Raw genomic sequence first — 20389 nt, 5'->3', positions numbered from 1 at the left:
CCCAAACCATTATTGCCCAGTTAGCCTGATGTCAGGAATGATTCTAGGAGCAAATTGTTAAACAGGCAGCCCATACACTCATAAAAAGGAATATTGTGAGCAGGGGGGGAAAAAATCAACATGCGTTCCCATGGGAAAAAAGTCATGCCAGACTAATCTTATTTCTTCTTTTGATAGTTACAAGTTAGATAGATAAAAGTAATGCTGTGAATGTTATATATCTTGATTTTAGTAAGGGTTTCAACAAGGTCCCCCGTGATGGATATTCTTGCAAATAAGCTACAGATTGGAAAATGTAGCCTAGACAATGTTTCATTCAATAATTAATTGGCAATATTTTATTACATTGCTTTTCTACAGCTCAGAGCATGTGATGGGCTCAAGCAGAGGTTAGGCTAGGTTTGGCTTCATAACCCCTAAGTTATGCAAGTCTACCATGCCCTTTAACTATATATGTCTGCATTGGTGTAATAGTCCTATCTTCCAAACAGATTGGAGGTGCAAATGAAGCAATCCGGAGTATCCTGTAAAAGTTAGTGAGTCTAATTTTTTGACTTTACATTTCTGTCAACAGCGACTCATAATGTTCCTGCTTTTAGAGACTTGTCCCTTTACATTTTCACTAAATCTCAAGAACATTTGTCACAAGCTACCTCAAGTTTTTATGCATAAAGGCTTTCATTGACTGAACAAAAAAGCTATGAAATTGTGATTTTTCCTAAACTACATTTGAGAAGAGTTAATTTTTGCGTGCAAATCAATAATAAGCAGCACTCAAACAATCCCCCATTTATGTAACTTTAATGGGAGTAGCGGTATACAAGTCTAATAAATAAATAAATGGACAAATTTATTTATTTATTGCATCAGAAGCAAATTGAGAATACAGCTATAATGTATTAAAAAAAAACCACAAACAAAGTTAAAAAGTAAGCATTATGCTAAATTCCTTTGATCAGAAGCTGGCCACTTCAAGTGCCTCTGGTGTCGCTGTAAGGTCCTCCAATAAAATTAGAAGAATGGGAATGCATGTGGTATCAGAATTTAAAATTTACCTATGCAATGGACCTAAAAGAGAATTGGTATAAAATGTTGTACAGATGGTATATAACCCCACACAAATTAGAAGCTTTTTACAAAAACATGCACAGCAAGTGCTGGAAATGTGGAATGCAATGTGGAAAGAAATGTGGAAAGGGGCCGGGCTGTGGCGCAGCTGGCTAATAACCAGCTGCTATAAATCACTACTGACCGAGAGGTCATGAGTTCGAAGCCCGGGTCGGGTTAAGCCTCCGACTATTAAAAAAAAATAGCCCCAGCTTGCTGTTGTCCTAGCAGCCCCAAAAGACAGTTGCATCTGTCAAGTAGGGAAAATTTAGGGACGCTTTATGCGGGAGGCTAATTTAACTAATCTACAACACTATAAAACTGCTCACAAGGAAAAGAAGAGGAAGAACAGCCACCAATGGACGGTGAAGCAACAGCCCCCCCTGTGGCCGGAATCGTGAAACTGGAAAGATGTTTAAAAAATGCCTCTGTGTCTGTCTAAAAAACTGAATGTTGTTTGTCTGTTGGCATTGAATGTTTGCCATATATGTGTTCATTGTAATCCGCCCTGAGTCCCCTTCGGGGTGAGAAGGGCGGAATATAAATACTGTAATAAAAAAAAAAGGCACATTCTATCATATGTGGTGGATGTGTGAAAAAGCTAAAAACTATTGGGGGAGATCCAGGAACTATCCCAAAAGATTCTTAAACTCAAGATACAAATGAAACCAGAGTATTTCTTACTTGGACTAACAAATACAGACATTGACATAGATGCAAACACGGAAATCCTTTTTAGTTACCTAACAACAGCAGCAAGAATTGTATATGCTAGAAATTGGAGAACAAAAGAATTACCAACAAAAGAACAATGGTTAATCAAAATTACGGAAATCATGGACATGGACAAATTGACCCAATTGATGTTGAAAATACCAGAAAACCCCTAAAAGACAACTGACTGGCAACTGTTTAAAGATTATATGAATACAGAAAAAAGATGACAATAATATAACTCAAGCAGAAAACTATAAGGAAAATAGCCCCAATAAAGAGAGAGCTGGACCATAAGGAAGGCTGAGTGAAGGAAGATAGATGCTTTTGAACTGTGGTGTTGGAGGAAAATTTTGAGATAGCCTTGGACTGCAAGAAGATCCAACCAGTCCATACTCCAGGAAATAATGCCAGGCTGCTCACTGGAGGAAAGGATATTAGAGGAAAAGATGAAGTACTTTGGCCATATAATGAGAAGACAAGAAAACTTAGAGAAGAGAATTATGCTGGGGAAAATGGAAGGAAAAAGGAAGAGGGGCCGACCAAGGGTATCCTTGAAGTGACTGGCTTGACCTTGAAGAAACTGGGGGTGGCAACGGCTAACAGGGAGTTCTGGCGTGGACTGGTCCATGAGGTCACGAAAAGTCAGAAGTGACTGAACGAATAAACAGCAACAACAAAGAGAGGAAAGGAGAAGCATACTGTGGAAAGAATAAGTGACTGGAGAAGGAATTGATAATGAAGAGGAAGACGAAGACAATAACTTTCTCTCCCCCCCCCCTCAATTTTCCCTTCCTTCCCTATCCTTCCCTTCCCACCCCAAGACTCAAGCTATAACCCCCCTTCCCATCCCCTTCAACCCCCTTTATGCCATCCCTACACTATAGTATCTGCCACTTTCACTTTTTTTTCTTACCTATATGTACACACAGAAAATTTTTAATTAAAATTTATAATTTTAAAATAATATAAAACAACTAGCTGTGCCCAGCCACGAGTTGCTATGGCATTGTCTGGTGGTGTTGGTGAGAACTTGTTCAGGTAGTGGTGGTACTGAATGTCTGTTGTATGTTTGTCTTTATGTTTAGTATGCATTTGGTTGTTTGTGTACTGTGAAAGTGGTGAGGGTAGAGGGGGTCTATGTCCCTGTGTAATATTGTATAGTATTTATATGTTGTCCATGTGTTGTGAATGCTTGGATTGTGTCCTGCTGCATAGTAGAAAGGGTTGGGCTGGATGGCCCTTAGGGGTCTCTCCAAACTCTTGGATTCTATGCTTCTATTATTATTATTATCATCATCATCATCATCATCATCATCATCATCATCATCATCATCATCATCATCATCATCATCATGTTCATCATCATTAATATGTAGAGGATGGATGGCCATCTGTCAGGAGTGCTTGGATTGTGTCCTCCTGCATAGTAGAAGGAAGTTGATCTGGATGATCCTTAGGGGTCACTCCAAACCTTAGGACTGTATGATGATGTTGTTGTTGTTGTTGTTGTTATTATTATTATTATTAGTAGTAGTAGTAGTAGTAGTAGTAGTAGTAGTATTGAGAGGCTGGGTGGCCATCTGTTGAGAGTGCTTGCATTGTGTCCTGCATGGCAGAATTGGGTTGGACTGGATGGCCTTTAGGGGTGTCTCCTAACTGTCTGATTCTATGATTCGATTTGTATTATTACTGTGCAGATCTTGGATGGCCATCTGTCAGGAGTGCTTGGTTTGTGTCATCCTGCATAGTAGAAGGAAGTTGAATTGGATGATCCTTAGGGGTGTCCCCTAACCTTATGATTGTATGATATTCTTCTTCTTCTTCTTCTTCTTCTTCTTCTTCTTCTTCTTATTATTATTATTATTATTATTATTATTATTATTATTATTATTGAGAGGCTGGGTGGCCATCTGTTGGGCGTGCTTGGATTGTGTCCTCCATGGCAGAATTGGTTGGACTGGATTACCACAGTAATTATTTCATATTACAGTAGAATCTCACTTATCCAACATTTGCTTATCCTGTGTTCTGGATTATCCAACGCAGTCTGCCTTTTAGTAGTCAATGTTTTTGTAGTCAATGTTTTAAATTCATTGTGATATTTTGGTGCTAAATTTGTAAATACAGTAATTACAACATAGTATTACTGAGGATTGAACTACTTTTTCTGTCAAATTTGTTGTATTTGGTGCTTGTGCTTTGGTGTATGTTTGGTGCTTAATTCGTATAATCATTACCTAATTTAATGTTTAATCGGCTTTTCCTGAATCCCTTCTTATTATCCAACATATTCACTTATCCAACGTTCTGCCGGCCTGTTTATGTTGGATAAGTGAGACTCTACTATATATTTATAATCTTATATTATCTGCTTAGAACTGGATTATATGAGGCCCCTTCTACACAGCTGTATAAAATGCACACTGAAGTGAATTATCTGGCAGTGTGGACTCAAGATAATCCAGTTCAAAGCAGATAATATAAGATTATAAATGGGTAATATAGCTGTGTGGAAGGGCCTTGAGTCTACACTGCTATATAATCCAGTTAAAATCAGATAATCTGTATCTTATAGGAAGTGTGGAAGAGGCCTGAGGCCTAACTGTGCCTGTCCCCTGGGCTGAGTAGGTTGCTAGGAGACCAAGTGGGCAGAGTTTAGCCTTGTAACTGGCAGCAATTTGATTAAAAAAAAACAATTATTGCTCTCCCTCTAATTAGGACTTTATTTTTCTTTTCTTTTTGTTGTATGAACGTAGAGGCATGGATGAGGGGTTGTGTTGCCAAGTTTAGTGTTTCTGGGATGTGTAGTTTTGTTGTTTTGTTCTAGGCCGAATTTTTTTTATCCTTTTATATATATAGATTGTATATACTGAACTATGTAGAATTGGTGCTAAGAAACTCATTCACAATGAGGCAAAATGTCATTGTGAGGTACACAACCTCTGAGGATGCCTGCCAGAGATGTGGGCGAAATGTCAGGAGAGAATACTTCTGGAACATGGCCATACAGCCCAGAAAACACACAACAACCCGGAAAGAAAGAGTGTTGAGCTAAAATAGGCTGTAGTTTTAGTCTCGTCCTTTTGTTTCTGGTCTCGCCTTTGTCAGAATATGGACCCAATAACTTCTCTGAAACTGAATTAGACTGAGGGCCCTTTTACACTGCCATATAATCCAGAATATTAAGGCAGATAATCCACATTATCTGCTTTGATCTGGATTATCTGCGTCAACACTGCCAGATAATCCAGTTCAAAGCAGATAATCTGGATTTTATACAGCTGTGTAGAAGGGGCCACTGTCTAGGTGAAGCAAAGTGTTCCACACTTGAATTAAAGTATGGATAAGCAAAGTGCACTGGTCTATATGTTGTTATACTGCATCTTCTAGCAAGACTCAGCACTGGCTGTCCTGACTAGGGGCCCTTCCACACAGCCATATATCCCAGAATATCAAGGCAGAAAATATCACGGTATCAGCTGTGAACAGGATTATCGGAGTCCACACTGCCATATATTCCAGTCCAAAGCAGATAATGTGGGATTTTATTCAGATGTGTGGAAGGGGTTGAGGAAATCTGTAGTACACACAGAAAAAGAGGAGGCGCAGGTGGAGGAAGAGGAGGAAGGGGAGCAGGAAGGAAAGGGAGGAGGAGGAACAAGACAAAGAAGAAGCAGCCACTACCATTAGTTTTCGGTCTCAATTCAAGCTGCTGGTTATCACCTATAAAGCCCTAAACAGTTTGGGTCCAGCTTATCTTTGGGATCGCATTTCCTACTACAAACCTACACGATCCCTGAGATCTGCGGGGAAGGCCCTCCTCTCGTTCCTGCCACCGTCTCAAACACGGTTGGTGGGGACGAGGGAGAGGGTCTTCTTGGCGGTAGCCCCTGGCTCTGGAACTCGCTCTTAAGGGAAATTAGATTAGCCCCCCACTTTGGCCACATTCTGGAAAGAGCTGAAAACCTGACTATTTCGATGTGCGTTTGACTGATTGGGCACAAATTGACTGTGTCCTTTCACTTCCACCTATACCCAGCTATTGCACTTTATTCTGGCCCAGTTCAGAGATTGCAAAATATTACACATAATTAATTTTACTGCCTTACCACCAATCCTGATTATGCTTACTGCGCCTAGAAGGCTATGGGTTATTGTATGTTTTTACTGTATTTTATATGCCTCTTATTTTATATGTTTTAAATTACTTCATTGTTGTATATTGTGTTGTATTTTAGGCTTGGTCCCCATGTGAGCCGCTCCGAGTCCCTTCGGGGAGATGGGGCGGGATACAAGAATAAAGTTGTAGTTGTTGTTGTTGTTGTTATCTGGAGGGGCTCACTTTGCCCATCCCTGACTAAAGGAAAATGTATATCTCTTGCTTCATAAGCAAATATAGGAAAGAAAGTGCATCATGCAACAGCTAGCTCAGATAATCTAGTAAGTATTTTTACATGTGGTATCACAGAAAAGTAAAGGCCATATAAATATCCTGTCAGCTCTCCATGTTCACCGAGGTTAGTGATGCAGGGCCACCATGAAGATGGAAAAACCATGAATTAAAAAACCACTTTTTTAAATTTAAGAGAACATCTCTCAACAAATCTCTAGAATGATCCTCCAACATGACTCTATGGTCAACTTGCATCTACAATTTCAATTTTAATCAAATCCGAGAATAATCAAATCAACAAAAGTTAGGTCCCACAAACGTGGAAGACCAACTGTATATCTCTAATGGCTACTTCTTGTGAAGCAGTATCATGCATTTGATGGGCAGCAAGTCAAGAAGACAAAGGCAAGATAAATTAGATTATATGTACTTCACGTATATTCATTAGGTAGGTATCATAAGAACGTTTATATTTGTGAAAGCACAGGAGGAGTGAGAATCATGTGGTCTTCTCATGATAGTTTTCATTCCAATCTTGAGGCAAAGCCATCAGTGTCACTGCTCACATCTTTTCTTATTTAGAGATAGTTATCACGGTTACACATTCCCAGGCGATTATATGGAGTTCAGCTTATTAAGAGTTTGGAGCATTTGAGAACATTTGGATCAAAAGCCCTTTTGGGTATAAAGCAGTTTAGTTCATGGTTGTAAAAAGCCCTTTTGGCCATTACACAAAAAGGGGGAAAATCACATGAGATCAAATGTATTGAGCTGAATCTCTTTGCAGCAATTCATGCAGGTCACAAGGAGCCCAAACTATGTGGGAAAATGTCACGGTTTCATTCTGAAAACTACCACCATTTAATAACATGGAGCATGATTGTCCGTGTATTTTTTTATATTCGTGGTGGATCCTGGAACTAAAACCCAGTAGATACAGTAGGCACACTGCAGGATTGAAATTAGTAATGAAATTATATAGTAGTGTAAAAGGGGCCTGCGTTACCTTTTGCTCCAACTTTTAATTTAATTTAATGAACTGAAGGGAACACACATGGTATTTTATAACAAGAAATAAAATATGGAGCCATGGTGGCGCAATGGGTTAAACCCTTGTGCCGGCTGATCTGAAGGCCAGTGGTTCGAATTTGAGACAGGTGACCTCTCATCTGTCAGCCCCAGCTTCCCTTGCGGGGACATGAAAGAAACCTCCCATAAGAGGTTAACACATCCGGGCATCCCCTGAGCAACATCTCTGTAGACGCCGATTATCTCACACCAGAAGCAACTTGCTCAATTTGCTTCTGATGCGATAAAAAAAGAAAGAAATAGTAGTCCTACCTGCAAATCCCATGTTGGTTCTTGGTGATATCCCACCCAGGAATTATTCAGATTGGTCCTGTTTATTGGAAATATTTATACAAAAGGTAATTGTCTACTTTTCAGGGGAACTGCAGCTGTATCTCCATTTACGTCCTCTGTTTTTGAATTTTTCAATGAGCACTGAATATATAACATCCCAATCTATTTTCTTTTGTTAACCTTTTATATCATGTTTTCTATAATGGTTACCTCCACTTTGGTGCCTCAGGTTCTTTACCACTTCATTTTGCTCCATGTGCAAATTAGACTTAAAACATATCGCCTCTCATTCCCACGCTTTGCTCTGTGCTTCTTTCTTTCTATGGTTGTAGAGTGTCACCTGCTGACTGAGATATTAACTGCTACATTTAGAGATGTTATCCAAAGTGTTCTTGCAAATGGTTAGGGATTTGTATTATACGAGCAGAGTGGCACCATATCTCCAGGTTCCCAGACAAAGGCATTTTCAATCATGTACTATTTGATCCTTCCAGCTAAATGCTGAGGATTACTTCAGAATTCACATGTAACTTGTTGGGCCCATAAAAATTGCATACGTTCATACATACCTATGGATATATTGTTGTGTGTGAACTCTCTCATACATATATCACATGCATGGCAAATACACACCTATAGTCTTGCTCTTGGGCATCTCAGTACAGTTTGAATCAATAGATAAACAGCAGTATGAAAATCCAGGGAGTGATATTTCCCCTACTTGGCAACCCAGCTGACCAGCTACACAACAGAAGAAAGTCTGTGTGATCCACCTTTGGAACCACACAGAGAGCAGAAGAGGATCCCAAGACTCTTCTCTCTTCGTGCAGCAGGGTAAGGGCCAGCTCTTCCTTCTCTTTCCTCTGGGATCACAGTGGTAGAATGCCATTCCCACCCTCAGAGATATTCATAGCTTTTCCACATTTGTGGGATAGCTATGCCCATAACATACATTAAAGTGGAGGAATGACTATAGTTACATTCTTATCCTCTTTCCTCTGTTATTGTTGATCTTCAGTTCATTTCTGACTTATGGTAACCCTAAGATGAATCTATCACAGGCTTTTCTGGGTCTGAGAATGTGTAACCCATCCAAGGTCACCCAATGGATTTCCATGTCCAAAGAAAGGATCGAACCCTGGTCTCCAGTTATAATCCAATGCAGAAATCACTACACCTAGTTCTATCCCTCTTCTTGTTATGCTTACAAGAAAACTGAATTATCAGATTGAACAATAATAGCTTAAGGAAAATGAAAAAGGAATTTCCCAAGCCTTCTTAACCACTATCAGTTGTATAAAGTCGCATTCTCGACTTTAAGAGAGCTGACTTCCAAAAAATGAAGGAATTACTGAGCGGCATTCCATGGACACCAATATTAAAAAACAAGGGAGTTAAGGATGGATGGGAGTTTTTCAAAAGTGAAATACTCAAGGCGCAAATGCAAACAGTGCCAACAAAGAAGAAAAATAAGACAAGTGCAAAGAAGCCAGAATGGATGTCCAAAGAACTTCTAACTGAGCTAAAGCTCAAAAGTGACATGCACAAGAAGTGGAAAAGGGGAGAAATCACCAAAGAAGAATTCAAACGTATAGCCAACACCTGTAGGGGAAAGGTTCGCAAGGCTAAAGCACAAAATGAGCTCAGGCTTGCCAGGGACATAAAAAACAACAAAAAAGGCTTTTTTGCTTACGTTGGTAGAAAAAGGAAGAAAAAGGAGGCGATAGGGCCTCTGCAAGGAGAAGATGGGGTGATGGCGACAGGGGACAGGGAAAAGGCAGAACTGCTCAATGCCTTCTTTGCCTCGGTCTTCTCACAAAAAGAAAGCCATCTTCAACCTCAGCAACATGTAATGGGCGAAGGATTGGGGGAACTCCAACCCCAAATAGGGAAACAAGTTGTCCAGGAACACCTGGCCTCTCTAAACGAATTCAAGTCCCCAGGGCCAGATCAGCTACATCCAAGAGTATTGAAGGAATTAGCGGAAGTTATTTCAGAACCACTAGCAATTATCTTCGAGAGTTCTTGGAGAACGGGAGAAGTCCCAGCAGATTGGAGGAGGGCGAATGTGGTCCCTATCTTCAAGAAGGGAAAAAAGAACGACCCAAACAATTACCGTCCGGTCAGCCTCACATCGATACCAGGCAAGATTCTGGAAAAGATCATCAAGGAAGTGGTCTGCGAACACTTAGAAACAAATGCGGTCATTGCTAATAGTCAACACGGATTTACCAAAAACAAGTCATGCCAGACTAATCTGATCTCTTTTTTCGATAGAGTTACGAGTTGGGTCGATACAGGGAATGCTGTGGATGTAGCCTACCTGGATTTCAGTAAGGCCTTCGACAAAGTCCCCCACGACCTTCTGGCAAATAAACTAGTAAAATGTGGGCTAGACAAAACTACGGTTAGGTGGATCTGCAATTGGCTAAGCGAACGAACCCAAAGGGTGCTCACCAATGCGTCATCTTCATCATGGAAAGAAGTGACAAGTGGAGTGCCGCAGGGCTCCGTCCTGGGCCCGGTTCTGTTCAACATCTTTATTAACGACTTAGACGAAGGGTTAGAAGGCACGATCATCAAGTTTGCAGACGACACAAAACTGGGAGGGATAGCTAACACTCCAGAAGACAGGAGCAGAATTCAAAATGATCTTGACAGACTAGAGAGATGGGCCGAAACTAACAAAATGAAGTTCAACAGGGACAAATGCAAGATACTTCATTTCGGCAGAAAAAATGGAAATCAAAGATACAGAATGGGGGACGCCTGGCTTGACAGCAGTGTGTGCGAAAAAGACCTTGGAGTCCTCGTGGACAACAAGTTAAACATGAGCCAACAATGTGATGCAGCAGCTAAAAAAGCCAACGGGATTCTGGCCTGCATCAATAGGGGAATAGCGTCTAGATCCAGGGAAGTCCTGCTCCCCCTCTATTCTGCCTTGGTCAGACCACAACTGGAATACTGTGTCCAATTTTGGGCACCACAGTTGAAGGGAGATGTTGACAAGCTGGAAAGCGTCCAGAGGAGGGCGACTAAAATGATTAAGGGTCTGGAGAACAAGCCCTATGAGGAGCGGCTTAAGGAGCTTGGCATGTTTAGCCTGCAGAAGAGAAGGCTGAGAGGAGACATGATAGCCATGTACAAATACGTGAAGGGAAGTCATAGGGAGGAGGGAGCAAGCTTGTTTTCTGCTGCCCTGCAGACTAGGACACGGAACAATGGCTTCAAACTACAGGAAAGGAGATTCCACCTGAACATCAGGAAGAACTTCCTCACTGTGAGGGCTGTTCGACAGTGGAACTCTCTCCCCCGGGCTGTGGTGGAGGCTCCTTCCTTGGAGGCTTTTAAGCAGAGGCTGGATGGCCATCTGTCGGGGGTGCTTTGAATGCGATTTCCTGCTTCTTGGCAGGGGGTTGGACTGGATGGCCCATGAGGTCTCTTCCAACTCTACTATTCTATGATTCTATGATTCTATATAAAATACATTTGTAAAATAATAATTATACTCCCGTAAACCCTTTTTTTAATCAGCTGTTTTATAGTACACAGGATACAAGGCATGCTGTTGTTCAACCAATGTTGTACATGCAGGTGCTATCTGCATGCTGTTGCAAAAAGGTTGCCAAATACTAGCCTCTTATTAGAAGACCAGTGTTAGTTTCTAGTGCTGGAGTTACAATAGATCATTGCCATAATTTATTCAAAAGAGAAATGGTGGTGTTTTTCCTGGAGCCTCAGGTATTTGATGGCCCGCCCTCCTTCATCCCTCACATTGTCCCATCATAAAGACCTGAATCCTACCCAAGCCACTGAATCAAAAAGACATACCTATGCGTTGACTTGAATGGTCTCCTCTAGTTGGGACTAACCAATAGAACTACAGTTGGGAATTACTGGAAGATAAAGCACCATTACAAATAATCTGAATTGGTGAGGAGGGGACAGAAGGAAAAAAAAAACATTCATCCCCTCTTGACTTTTCCAAATAGCCATCAATTTGATCTATAGCAGTGGTTCCCAACCTTCTTTTGACCAGGGACCCCTTGACTAGGAACCACTTTGACCAGAGACCACTCTGCAACATTAGTACAAAAAGGGTTACAAATCAGTTTTTGGTCAATTTTAAATTCGGTTTGGTTATTTGCTTTGGATAGACCACATCAGCTCTAGTTTGTGATACAGAATATATGCCATCTAGTAGTCGCCATCTGCTCGCCCACAGAAAACCATATTTAATCATTTAGAGCTAATGTGGTCTATCCAATGCAATGTTCTGAATCAGCACCCCAAATAACCCCAGGAACAGGCCTAAAAATGAAGACACCAAGAAAAAAATATATTTTGGTTTGGCTTTTATTATCCGTAGTAGTAACTGTGAGGCTGTGGACCATATTCTAGTTCTTGCGGACCACTATAATAATAATAATAATAATAATAATAATAATTATTATTATTATTATTATTATTATTATTATTTTATTCTTATATCCCGCCCCATCTCCCCGGAGGGACTCGGGGCGGCTTACATGGGGCCATGCCCAGACATGACAGCACAAATCAGATAAAACATTAAACCGAGCAGTAAAACTTCAACATGATTAAAAACAGTCATAAAAGTCAATATACACAATAATATTAAAATCCCGATCTGGGTCAAAAGATCCAGGCCAAGGTGCAAAGCAATATCAAGTTATCAGGGAGGGATAATTATACAGCAGGTGTAATACTTAAAGTGCTGAATGAATCCTAAAAACAATCCAGAGGGTCTACTGCTTAATAGGTAAATAACATGATCCCACAAGGATCAGTCAATGAAGGCCTTCTGGAATAGCCAAGTTTTCAGGCTCTTCCTGAAAGAAAGTAGGGTAGGGCCTGCCTAATCTCCCTGGGGAGCGAGTTCCACAGCCGGGGGGCCACGGCGGAGAAGGCCCTCTCCCTCATCCCCACCAATCGCAATTGCGAAGTTGGTGGAAGTGAGAGGAGGGCCTCCCCCGATTAGCGAAGAGGTCGTGCGGGTTCATAGGGGAAAATGCGGTCTCGAAGGTAGGTGGGTCCCAAACCGTTAAGGGCTTTGTAGGTGATAACCTGCACCTTGAATTGGGCTCGGAAAATAAATGGCAGCCAGTGGAGCTCTTTAAACAGCAGCGTTGAGCGCGCCCTATAATCTGCCCCAGTTAGAAACCTGGCTGCCGATCGTTGTACTAGTTGTAGTTTCCGAGCCGTCTTCAAAGGCAGCCCCACGTAGAGCGCACTGCAGTAATCCAGTCTAGAGGTAACTAAGGCATGGACCACCATGGTCAGATCTGACTTCTTGAGGTATGGTCGCAGCTGGTGCACAAGTTTTAGTTGTGCAAAGGCCCTCCCAGCCACGGCCGACACCTGGGCCTCAAGTGTCAGCGCAGAGTCCAGGAGGACCCCCAAGCTGCGGACCTGCGCCTTCAGGGGGAGTGCGACCCCGTCAAGCACAGGTTGCCACCCAATATCCCGATCAGACGTACGACTGACCTGGAGGACCTCTGTCTTGTCAGGATTGAGCTTCAGCTTGTTCGCCCTCATCCAGGCCAATACAGCGGCCAGACACTGGTCCAGTATCCAAGGGGCTTCCTTGGAATTAGGTGGAAAGGAGTAGTAGAGTTGGGTGTCATCTGCGTAGAGATGGCACCGCACTCCAAAACTCCGGATGACCTCACCCAGCGGTTTCATGTAGATATTAAAAAGCATGGGGGACAAAATGGAACCTTGCGGGACCCCACAGGTCAATGGCCAGGGGTCCGAGCAGGTGTCCCCCAGCTTCACCAACTGGGAACGGCCCTCTAGGAAGGACTGGAGCCACTGCAATGCAGTGCCCCCAAGGCCCATCCCAGAGAGCCGTCCCAGAAGGATACCATGGTCGATGGTATCGAAAGCCGCTGAGATGTCCAAGAGAACCAGTAGGGTCACACTCCCCCTGTCCAGCTCTCTGCGGAGGTCATCCACCAAGGCGACCAAAGCCGTCTCGGTACTGTAGCCAGGTCTGAAACCAGACTGCGATTGGTCCAGAAAATCCGTATCTTCCAAGAATCCCTGGAGCTGGGAAGCAACCACCCGCTCCAAGACCTTGCCCAAGAATGGAAGGTTAGAGATTGGTCTGTAGTTACTGAGATTAGCCGGATCCAAGGAGGCTTTCTTCAAAACAGGCCTCACCACAGCTTGTTTTAGGCCAGATGGAAATATGCCCTGCTCCAAAGAGGCATTGATTATTCTCACAAACCAATCAACTAGCCCCCCACTGGCTTGTTTTAAGAGCCAAGATGGGCAAGGGTCAAGGGCACAGGTGGTCGCCCTCACCGCTCCAAGAATCTTGTCCACATCATCAGGCTGCACAAGCTGAAATGAATCCCACAAGATCGAACAGACAGATGCCTCGGTTACCTCACCTGGCAATGCATCAAGGCCGGCGTCTAAGTCGGAACGAATCTGAGCGACTTTGTCTGCAAAATGGTGAGCGAACTCGCTACACCGAGTTGACGAGACGTCGGGTGCTCCCCCGACCTGAGGAGGGTAGAGGAGCTCCCCAACAACTCGAAACAACTCTGAAGATCTATTTGTTGCAGACGTGATGCAGGCAGTCGAGAAAACTTTCCTGGCTGCCTGCAACGCTGCGGAATAGGCCCTAATAGCGGCTCTAGACCGTGCTCGGTCAGATACGTCACGAGTTGTCCGCCAGCGGCACTCTAGTCTCCTTCTTGCACGTTTCATCTCCGCCAGCTCCCTAGTAAACCAGGGAGCTGGGGCAACTCCACGCAGCGAGAGGGGATGCTCAGGAGCGATCGTGTCTATTGCCCTGGACAACTCGCCATTATAACGAGTGACCAGGGCATCGACAGGATCATCAGCTTCCATGGTAGACAGATCCCCAAGAGACCTCAGGAATCTCTCAGGATCCATAAGTCTCCTGGGGCGGACCATCTTAATTGGCCCACCACCCCTGCGGAGGTTGGAAGAGACGGTTAGTCTTAAACTGATCAGATAGTGGTCGGACCATGACAATGGAAGAATAATTTGCTCTTCCACTCCGACCAAACCGTCGCCCGCAACAAAAACCAGGTCGAGTGTATGTCCAGCTTGATGAGTGGGACCTGATATTATTTGGGACGGACCCATGGTCGTCATGGCGGCCATGAATTCCTGAGCTGCACCTGTCAAGGTGGTCTCAGCGTGAATGTTGAAGTCGCCCAGCACCAACAGGCGCTGGGAACCCAACACCACGCTAGAAACCACCTCTGCTAGCTCAGGCAGGGAGACTGCTGTGTCGCGGGGTGGACGGTACACCAGCAGAATCCCCAAACTGTCCCGGGTACCCACCTTCAAGTGGAGACACTCAAACCCAACCGATTGCAAAGCGATGCATCTGACCAGGGCGATGGACTGCCTAAAGACCACCGCAACCCCACCTCCCCGCCCTCCTGGCCTGGCCTGCTGATGCACCCCGAAACCCGGAGGACAAAGCTGGGTAAGACTAACCCCACCCAGATCATCCAACCAGGTTTCGGTGATGCAGGCTAGATCTGCATGTTCATCCATGATTAGATTCTGGATAATAGATGATTTACCTTTGACGGATCTGGCATTAAACAGCAGGACCTTCAGCCGGGAGGGGCTACCATGGAGGCTACCACACCTATCCTTCTCCAGGGTCGCAAAAACCCTGTTGCGCTTCTCCCTGGAAATTCGTTGACGGCAATTCCTCCTAGTAGCCCACGGACCACAGGTTGGGAACCACTGATCTATAGGTTGCTGTGCTCTGGTTTTCTACTTCTGTTCTCTTTTTCTTCATTATTTAGAGAGGTGTTCTACTTAATTGTGGCTACCAAAATGCTAGTATGCATGGATGCCAGCTTCAGTAGCTTCTTTTACTAACTTTAGTACAACAGCATCACTAAGCTCAGTGTAGTAACTCATGGTATCACCCCATGGACCCCCTGCTCCACACCATGCCACAATACCCTAGCTAAAATACCAGAAAATTTGACCTATTATTTTTTTAAAAGCAATACCAAAAAGCACATGCTTGTAGTACGTGCAGACACAATTATATGATTCAAAGCATCAATATAATTGAGTAATAATGAGACAAAAATATATACACATGATCCCGCCTGCGTCGCAAGCGTGGTTGGTGGGAACACGAGACAGGGCCTTCTCTGTGGTGGCCCCTCGGCTCTGGAACACCCTCCCCAAGGATCTCAGACAGGCCCCTACATTGGCAGTCTTCAGAAAGAATTTGAAGACCTGGCTGTTCCAATGTGCCTTCCCAGATTAATAGGAAATCTCCAATGCCAAGTCCCATAAGCATTTTATTAGAACTAAGATCGCATATCGCACTCTGCACTTGCCCTATAAGCCTTATATATCACCTGTCACATCAGCACTTTTAATCTTGTACCCATTACTCTGGCCCGGCCCAGTTTTATTGTGTTCTAGCGTATTGTTATTGCTTGTGGTTTATACTGTTTTAATTGTTTTAATTTGCCTTTTGTTTGTATTGCTACATTGTGTGTTGAGGCCTTGGCCTTTGTAAGCCGCATCGAGTCCTTCGGGAGATGCTAGCGGGGTACAAATAAAGTTTAATAATAATAATAATAATAATAATACACAATCATTTTGGTGTCACCCAGTCCAGATCACATACCCCTAGTGATGCAACTGCTTTAGGACTCATTTTCTTATATATTTCTGAATAAATGTATTCTTTTTACCCAGTTATGAGTTCTGCAGTGCTTAGTCCTATAAGGCTAGCAACAAACCCACTACAAGGGCACTAGCAGTCTGCTAGTATATATACCAAATATTCAAAAATGGGCAACATTTGGAATTTCTGTCAAGCATCTGCTTATGTCATCTCTATTACTGAAAGACACATTTGCAAATACATCATCTCTGAGCACCAAGCCCCTGCATAAATCCCTCTACTAGTGAAGCAGAACAAATAGTCTCTCAGGTCAGTTAGTTTCATTGCCAAACAACTATCACTGTTGAGAGGCCTTTCCTAAACTTTTAGGGAAAACCTGCTTCTTTGCAATATTTCTAGTCCTTCCTTCTGGAGTGACAAAGAACAACACTATCCTGTGTTCTTTTATAGCATTTCAGATCTGTCCCACCTTATTTTTCTCTTCTTGGGGCTGAAAATATCAAGTGATTTAAATATTCAGGGCTCACAGGATTGTGTTTCTGTCCTCGCCACTTTTTTCTGGATGTGTTTAAATTGAATGAGATGATAATGAAGCTTTCATATTGTACTGTTGTTTGTGTCACAAAATGGGGAAGATAATCAAGCAGGAGCTGGATATCTTTTTTCTTCCTTTGATGAAGCTCCTATTTCATGCTAGCAGTTTAAGTGGTGAGAGTTATTTCCACTGGATTGCTTGCGTTTCTAATTAAAAGTTAAAAGATTGCATTTCAGCTGATGGAAGATCTTTTGTTAACGTTCACTGTGTTTAATTTGAACTTAGGCACTCGGAACTCAGGAGTAAATGAACCTAAACCCCTCGAACATGCTTTGTGAAAATATAACACTTGTGACCAGGAACTTGAACCTTCGTTTCAACCCCTTCGTTTCTAATTTTAATGGAATAATATTACAATTTTACACAATGGCAAGTGACCATTTAAACATTTTCTGCCATCCAACATTAATATAATTCCATAGAATTTGAACTCACTAGCAATAAATGAAAAATGTTAGAAATTTTTCCAAAATTCCAAGCTTTGGTAAAGTGTTAGGAAAAAGCACACACTTTAAGTTCAGTTTCTGCAAGGAGTCATTTCTAGATGTGGGAGTAATCTAAGGGAAGCACTGCCTGAAGCCCAAGGGGAAAGACTTCACCCCTTGGTTCTGCCAAATGACTAAAATGATCCTTATTGAAACATAATTGGGAGAAACATTAGGCTAGGAATGCATGTGTGTTTAAAATGTTCTCTTTTTATTAAAAAAAAAGCATGTGTTCTTGCAGGAACAATACAGATACTTGGATAAATAAAGACCAACTCTCTACCCCCTAAAAAACAAATGATTGTTTATGGCCTTGTCCAAATCCCAGTGGACTATTTTTATTCACAGCTTGGATCACCCCTGAATATTTACAAGGTTGCACTATGCAAGCTGATTAACTATGTACACTTATGATGGCCAGCACTAGAAACAGGGAGCTTTCCCAAAGAACAGCTTTAATTGCCTTTGGAGAACTATGTGGAGCTCAGAAAAAGTGCTAAACAGATCTTTAAATGAGCTGGTTATAGAATCCCTTGCTACTAGCCTCATTTAACTTAGAGGAATCCATGGCATTAGTACCCCTAGGCAATGCATGTTGTATCAAGTGAGTGAAATACATATATTACAAAATTCAAGAAGCTACTGATGAAAAATAGATTGGGCCTTCTGCAACCCGAGTGGAATGTATCTTTTCCAAACTTTGCTTTGCCTTAATAAATAAGACAGATGACTAGGCTTGACACACTGATGCACTGGACTCCTTGTATTGTGATAGTTTTGGGATGGCCCTTCCAGCTATTTTCCATATATAGCATAATAGTGGGGCAATCTGGATGTGAAGAACCATGAGCTTGTTCATCATAACCTTCATTATATGAAGAGCAGTTAAATCTGTGACAAGGTCAACATTTGGATGATTTGGATGCTGCGGTGAATAAGCTCTCCTCTCTTACTCAGAAGAACAACAGATAGTTTGAATCACAGTCATGGTGTAGTGGTACATTTTGAAGAGTAGGCATGTATTTCAACAGACATACAACATCTGAAGGGCTACAAATTTCTGGACCTTAATTATCTATCCAAGAAGAGAGTCATTCCACCTTGTTCCTCTTTTCAGCCAGATGTGAAACTGATCTAGCAGGACAACCAACTGGTTATTTTCTCTTCAGTGAAAAATAGTGATACTAAAAGGGCATGCAGTCAGATTTCTTAATGAATTACAGTTCTTCAAAGAGCTAGCTGTTACTACAGGTACAAGTAGAGTGCCTCCATAATGTGTTTATAGGAAAAAAGAGGAAGTTTTGTGTAATAGTTTGAGCATTACACTCAAACTAATGACTCAAACTAATGTTCCACCTCAACATTAGGAAGAACATCCTGACAGTGAGAGCTATTCAATAGTGGAATTCTCTGCCTTGGAGTGTGGTGGAATCTCCTTCCTTGAAGGCTTTTTTAAAAAAGGCTGGATGGCCATCTGCCGGGTGTGATTTGATTGTGCTTTTCCTGCATGACAAGGGGTTGGACTAGATTGTCCATGTGGTCTTTTCCAACTCTATTATTCTATGATTCTATAACTGGTGACCAGGATTCAATTGACTGCTCAGAAATCTGCTTGGTGACCTTGGACAAGTCACACTCTCATCCTCAGAAAACCTTGTGATAAATTCGCCTTACGGTTGCTACAAGTTGTAGATGACTTGAAGGCACAAAACATCAACAGCAAAGAGTTGTTAAATTCTCAGAAGGATATTATGTGACTAAACCTTAGCAAACCAGTTGTTATGACTCCTAAAATAGAACTTTAACTAGCTGGAAAATGCTTGCTGGAATGTAATTATAATGGCGAAAGACAATATACCTGTATGTGTTCAGAAGGGCTCTGTCAGGATGGCTGAAGGGTCATGAGGAATTTGAATCTTCCTTCCAATTCTCATTGGAACAGTTATGTTAGGTCATCATTTTACCTCAACGTATGGGGTCATGTGGCACTTCTAATACACTTGTCAATGAGCACAGAAGGATAGTTCTACAAAGTCTAACACGGATGAGCTTACAGTACATCCCTTTAATAGATTTGACCAAACAATCCTGGGGCAAGAAGTAGTAGAACAAGAAATTGATGCGGATATCTGATTCAGATTGAGACCCTGTGGTTTCTTTTTCTTCTGAAAAAAGGTAGGAGCTTTCAGCCTACTTGTATGGGGAGCATTATGAGTATAATGGGTATTTTGGTCTTGTAATATAATGACAATCTCCACATCCAGCTGGCCCTAGTAAATCACACCCTTGTGGTGAATTGACATTGAGGTTTTAGCCCAACCATACTGAAGTCTCTCCATATGGGAGATTAATAGTATTGAGTTACCTTATACAGTAGGGATGGACAAATTGTGGTCCAGGTTTTGATGCACTGCAAATCCCATAATCCGACAATGCTAGCTGGAACTGATGGGAGTGAACACCAACAACTGGCAGCTCCTGTTTTACAAGATTATAGAATGTTCAAAAAAAAATAATTTATTTATTTATTTATTTACAGCATTTATATTCCGCCCTTCTCACCCCGAAGGGGACTCAGGGCGGATCACATTACACATATAGGCAAACATTCAATGCCTTTTAACATAGAACAAAGACAAACAAACATAGGCTCCGAGCCGGGCCTCAAACTCATGACCTCCTGGTCAGAGTGATTCATTGCAGTGATTGATTGCAGCTGCTCTCCAGCCTGCGCCACAGCCCGAGCCCACTGGAAGTGATCTAAACACTTGAAAGAACAATATAAATGTGAAGCATTACCATGCATGCTCTAAGGTGGCACACAGCCATGGAGATGGAGGCTATCTCAAGCAGTAATGCGTAATATTACCATATATTTATGTAAACCATTCCCATGTATAACTTCTTGTTGTTATACATGGAAACAACATGTTAGGGAAAGTACTAATGCTACCTCACAGGACCAGTCAAACCAGTAAAACAAAGACATTCAAGAAGTCTAGCAGCAGTGCCATGTTGGAGAATAGAGGGAGTCAGTGCTTCTTTTAGGTTCACTA

At 42.3% G+C, this 20389-nt stretch overlaps 1 long non-coding RNA gene across 1 annotated transcript; it reads right to left on the bottom strand.

Moving 5' to 3' along the window:
• Positions 1 to 843: 843 nt before the first annotated feature.
• On the bottom strand, positions 844 to 19790 carry LOC107982444 (uncharacterized). The gene is made up of 2 exons (XR_001729987.2): positions 19699 to 19790; positions 844 to 7616 (listed from the first exon to the last, which is right to left on the bottom strand). It is a non-coding gene; the product is annotated as an uncharacterized LOC107982444 (long non-coding RNA).
• Between the last annotated feature and the right edge of the window lie 599 nt (positions 19791 to 20389).

Source organism: Anolis carolinensis, chromosome 1 (genome assembly GCF_035594765.1).
Source record: "Anolis carolinensis isolate JA03-04 chromosome 1, rAnoCar3.1.pri, whole genome shotgun sequence".
NCBI lineage: Eukaryota > Metazoa > Chordata > Lepidosauria > Squamata > Dactyloidae > Anolis > Anolis carolinensis.
This window is presented reverse-complemented; position numbering and strand designations above follow the sequence as displayed.